Raw genomic sequence first — 6,090 nt, 5'->3', positions numbered from 1 at the left:
AATTGGCCACAAACATCCTTGGGGGAAGGGGAACAGAACTTGTATAAATTTTGGCTCTGACCCCCCAGGGGCAAGAGGGGCGGGGCCCAATAGGGGAAATAGAGATAAATCCTTTAAATCGCTACTAGTCATAGAGTTCTGAATGGAATGTAACCAAATTTGGCCACAAACATCCTTTGGGGAAGGGGAACAGAAATTGTATAAATTTTGGCTCTGGTCCCCCGGGGGCAGGAGGGGCGGGGCCCAATAGGGGAAATAGAGATAAATCCTTTAAATCGCTACTAGTCATAGAGTTCTGAATGGAATGTAACCAAATTTGGCCACAAACATCCTTGGGGGAAGGGGAACAGAAATTGTATAAATTTTGGCTCTGGTCCCCCGGGGGCAGGAGGGGCGGGCCCAATAGGGGAAATAGAGGTAAATCCTTTAAATCGCTACTAGTCATAGAGTTCTGCATGGAATGTAACCAAATTTGGCCACAAACATCCTTTTTGGAAGGGGAACAGAACTTGTATAAATTTTGGCTCTGGCCCCCGGGGGGCAGAACAGGTGGGGTCCAATAGGGGAAATAGAGGTAAATCCTTTAAATCGCTACTTGTCCTAGAGTTTTGCTTGGTTTGTGACCAAACTTGGCCATAAACATCCTTGGGGGAAGGGGAACAGAACTTGTATAAATTTTGGCTCTGACCCCCTGGGGGCAGGAGGGGTGGGGCCCAATAGGGGATTTAGAGGATAATATTATAATTCCTTCAGAAAAGAAACAATGAACCTGTATTCAGAACATTACTTGGCATTACAAACCAGGTGAGCGATACAGGCCCTCTGGGCCTCTTGTTAGGTCATCTGACCCTCTGACCTGAAGGGTAACTTGCATTTTTTGGATGACCTTTTGTCATCATGCATCATTGGCCGTCGTGCACGTCCACCATCCGTAAACTTTTCATTCAAACGACTTCTTCTCAATAACAAAAAGGCCCAATGTACTGATATTTGGTATAAAGGACTACAAAATTTGTTCAAATGAATTATCTTGACCTTCATTCACGGTCACATTGGTCAAACAGGCGAAAATCTGCAAACAACATATTGTGAATCACTATGAAGTCTGGCCCCGACTTCTCGCTCGAAACAAAAGTGCAAACTTAAGTATTGCTCCCTATGTAACTTAATGAGTTTTTAATTCAATTTTTTCCTGTAGCATGTCCAGTTTGTTCAAATAAATGGTTTTGACTGTGGTTGGCGGATAGCCTTTGTTAGGTCATCTGACCCGAAGGGTCAGGATGACCTATTGTCATCATGCACCGTCCGTCGTCGTGCGCCGTGCGCCGTGCGCCGTCCGCCGTGCGCCGTGCGTAAACTTTTTATTCAAACAACTTCTTCTCAATAACCGGAAGGCCCAGGGTACTCATATTTGGCCTGTAGGTTGCTGGGATGAAGGGCTACCAAGTTTGTTCAAATAAATGACCTTGACCTTCATTCAAGGTCACAGGGGTCAAAAAGGCTAAAATCTTTAAACAACTTCTTCTCAAGAACCAGAAGGCCCAGGGTACTGATATTTGGCCTGTAGGATGCTGGGATGAAGGGCTACCAAGTTTGTTCAAATAAATGACCTTGACCTTCATTCAAGGTCACAGGGGTCAAATAGGCTAAAATCCTTTAAAACAACTTCTTGTGAATAATTAAGAGGCCTAGAGACCTGATATTAGGCCTGTGGATGCTGGGATGAAGGGCTACCAAGTTTGTTCAAATAAATGACCTTGACCTTCATTCAAGGTCACGAGGGTCAAAAAGGGTAAAATCTTTAAACAACTTCTTCTCAAGAACCAGAAGGCCCAGGGTACTGATATTTGGCCTGTAGGATGCTGGGATGAAGGGCTGCCAAGTTTGTTCAAATAAATGACCTTGACCTTCATTCAAGGTCACAGGGGTCAAATAGGCTAAAATCCTTTAAACAACTTCTTGTGAATAACTAAGAGGCCTAGAGACCTGATATTAGGCCTGTGGCATGCTGGGATGAAGGGCTACCAAGTTTGTTCAAATAAATGACCTTGACCTTCATTCAAGGTCACGGGGTCAAAAAGGCTAAAATCTTTAAACAACTTCTTCTCAAGAACCAGAAGGCCCAGGGTACTGATATTTGGCCTGTAGGATGCTGGGATGAAGGGCTACCAAGTTTGTTCAAATAAATGACCTTGACCTTCATTCAAGGTCACGGGTCAAATAGGCTAAAATCCTTTAAACAACTTCTTGTGAATAACTAAGGGCCTAGAGACCTGATATTAGGCCTGTGGCATGCTGGGATGAAGGGCTACCAAGTTTGTTCAAATAAATGACCTTGACCTTCAAAGGTCACGAGGGTCAAAAAGGCTAAAATCTTTAAACGACTTCTTCTCAAGAACCAGAAGGCCCAGGCTACTGATATTTGGCCTGTGACATGCTTGGATGAAGGGCTACCAAGTTTGTTCAAATGAATGACCTTAACCTTCATTCAAGGTCACGGGGTCAAAAAGGCTGAAAATATTTAAATGACTTCTTCTCAAGAACCAGAAGGCCCAGGGTACTGATATTTGGCCTGTAGGATGCTGGGATGAAGGGCTACCAAGTTTGTTCAAATAAATGACCTTGACCTTCATGCAAGGTCACAGGGGTCAAATAGGCTAAATTTTAAATCCTTTAAACTAAAGGCCAGGTCTGATATTGGGCATGTAGCACTTGGATGAGGGCTATCAAGACAAATGGATACCTGATATTTAAGGTCACAGGGTCAAATAGGCCATTTTAACAACTTCTTGTGAATAACTAAGAGGCCTAGAGACCTGGCCTGTGGCATGCTGGGATGAAGGGCTACCAAGTTTGTTCAAATAAATGACCTTGACCTTCATTCAAGGTCACGAGGGTCAAAAAGGCTAAAATCTTTAAACAACTTCTTCTTAAGAACCAGAAGGCCCAGGGTACTGATATTTGGCCTGTAGGATGCTGGGATGAAGAGCTACCAAGTTTGTTCAAATAAATGACCTTGACCTTCATTCAAGGTCACAGGGGTCAAATAGGCTAAAATCCTTTAAACAACTTCTTGTGAATAACTAAGAGGCCTAGAGACCTGATATTAGGCCTGTGGCATGCTGGGATGAAGGGCTACCAAGTTTGTTCAAATAAATGACCTTGACCTTCATTCAAGGTCACGAGGGTCAAAAAGGCTAAAATCTTTAAACGACTTCTTCTCAAGAACCAGAAGGCCCAGGCTACTGATATTGGGCCTGTGACATGCTTGGATGAAGGGCTACCAAGTTTGTTCAAATGAATGACCTTAACCTTCATTCAAGGTCACGGGTGTCAAAAAGGCTGAAATATTTAAATGACTTCTTCTCAAGAACCAGAAGGCCCAGGGTACTGATATTTGGCCTGTAGGATGCTGGGATGAAGGGCTACCAAGTTTGTTCAAATAAATGACCTTGACCTTCATTCAAGGTCACAGGGGTCAAATAGGCTAAAATCTTTAAATGACTTCTTCTCAAGAACTAGAAGGCCAAGGGTACTGATATTGGGCATGTAGCATGCTTGGATGAAGGGCTATCAAGTTTATTTAAATGGATGACCTTGATCTTCATTTAAGGTCACAGGGGTCAAATAGGCTAAAATCATTTAAACAAATTCTTGTGAATAACGAAGAGGCCTAGAGACCTGATATTAGGCCTGTGGCATGCTGGGATAAAGGGCTACCAAGTTTGTTCAAATGAATGACCTTGATCTTCATTCAAGGTCACAGGGGTCAAATAGGCTAAAATCTTTAAATGACTTCTTCTTAAGAACCAGAAGGCCCAGGGTACTGATATTGGGCATGTAGCATGCTGGGATGAAGGGCTACCAAGTTTGTTCAAATAAATGACCTTGACCTTCATTCAAGGTCACAGGGGTCAAATAGGCTAAAATCTTTAAATGACTTCTTCTCAAGAACTAGAAGGCCAAGGGTACTGATATTGGGCATGTAGCATGCTTGGATGAAGGGCTATCAAGTTTATTCAAATGAATGACCTTGATCTTCATTTAAGGTCACGGGCGGCAAATAGACTAAAATCTTTAAATGACGTCTTCTCAAGAACCAGAAGGCCCAGGGTACTGATATTGAGCATGTGGCATGCTGGTAGCATGCTGGGATGAAGGGCTACCAAGTTTGTTCAAATGAATTACCTTGACCTTCAATCAAGGTCACAGAGGTCAAATAGGCTAAAATCTTTAAACGACTATGTTGTATTGTACTAATAGTCAGATGACCGTTAAGGCCCATGGGCCTCTTGTTCTTAACTACAGTTGATTTTTCGATTTGTAGGTATCGTCTTATGGAGTTAGTTCAAGAAATGACTTCTAAATGGTGGGATATACCGGTATGTAGGTTTGGGTACGAACTACATACTGGTGAGTAATTGACATGGAAATAATCCCTTGTTTTGGGAAATAGTTTTACATATACACACGTAACTACGGACAAATATACAATTTTGCTGACAATGCAATTTGCCTGTTATATACTGTTATGTATGACACTAAATACATGTTGTTATTAGATAACGGAGATAACTCCTATAGCTTTATTATCAATACATCCTATAAAGGTCATATTATTGATTTAGGTTATAGAACTTTCTAGAATATTATCATGTATAAACAAATATGTTTGTAAACATGTTGATTATAAGTAGAGATCTAGAATGATCTATTTCCAGAAAGTTCTGTGTGTTTATTTGTTTACTGTTTTTAGTTAGATATTTCTAGAAGTAGAAGGTTCTCCAATATTCTTGAATTAGGGTTTAGCTATATATATATACTCCAACTGTCCAAAGCTAATGAGAACTGTAATGAGACCTGTAAGGAGACATATCAAGAATTGTACAGTGCCATATTAGATTCTATTTGGAGAGCTATTGTGACTTTATCTGTGGATTATTACAACACTTGTGTGGATTTATTCATATTGCCTGGAACTTTACAAATAATCTGTGGACATTCAATTTCCTTGTGGATTTGTGATTATTGTTAATTTGAAACCTGGAAGGATCAAGGATTATACCAGGACTTTCGCATACAAATAAGTAACACTTTAAGTCATCGTATTACTCTTGTACCACCACCAGTTACTTTAGATATTGTAAACCATCTCTGTATAATATTGTATATATAATTAAATTGTGTTTTGAATTTAGCTGCTGGTTTCTCATTTCTGTTATTCTGGGTCATAACAGAATTGGGGGCTCGTGTCCGAGATCGATATTTTATTTGTGAAATCTACCTTTGAAAAATTGATTAAGAAATTTTAAAAATTTGTGTACAAACTGTGAGTTTACATTTGAAACCAACAGCTAGATAAACATGACTACTATGGAGGTAGAACAGTTTGTTAAAGCACCATCCCTGGAAGTTATTTTGCAAGTTAATAAGAAGGATTTACTGTTATTGAGTAAACATTTAGGCCTAGCTATCAAAACTAATTTGAGGAAAGCTGAAATTCGGAATGTAATTATAAGATATTTTGTTGACAATGGCAAATTTGACTCTAGTGCATTAGATAACATAGAGGAAACAGTCACTTCAGAAATCCAAATAAGACAAATGGAACTTGAACATGAAATGAAAATGAAACAAATAGAGAAAGAAATGAGAGAAAGAGAAATAGAAAAGGAGTTAAGAGAAAAAGAGATTGAGAGAGATAAGATGTTAGAGCTAGAGAAGCAGAAAATTAAACCTGAAACAGAACTTAGAATGAAAGAATTAGAGCTAGCTTCTCAGGACAGTTAAAGTAATCCAACTTTTAGGGGTTCACAAGGAAACAGAGGTTTTGATGTCAGTAGAAACATTAGGTTAGTTCCTCCTTTTCAAGAGAAAGAAGTTGACAAGTATTTTCTGCATTTTGAGAAAATAGCTGATAGTATGAAATGGCCTGAAGATAAGCTTACAATGCTTCTTCAAAGTGTCTTGATTGGTAAAGCTAGAGACATTTATTCTTTGTCTGTAGATGAGATTTCAAATTACCAAGTAGTCAAGAAAGCTATTTTGAAAGCTATTTTGAAAGCTATTTTGCTGAGACTATTCAACAGG

The sequence above is a fragment of the Argopecten irradians genome, unplaced genomic scaffold (assembly GCF_041381155.1).
Source record: "Argopecten irradians isolate NY unplaced genomic scaffold, Ai_NY scaffold_0017, whole genome shotgun sequence".
NCBI lineage: Eukaryota > Metazoa > Mollusca > Bivalvia > Pectinida > Pectinidae > Argopecten > Argopecten irradians.
Note: the sequence above shows the minus strand (reverse complement) of the source record.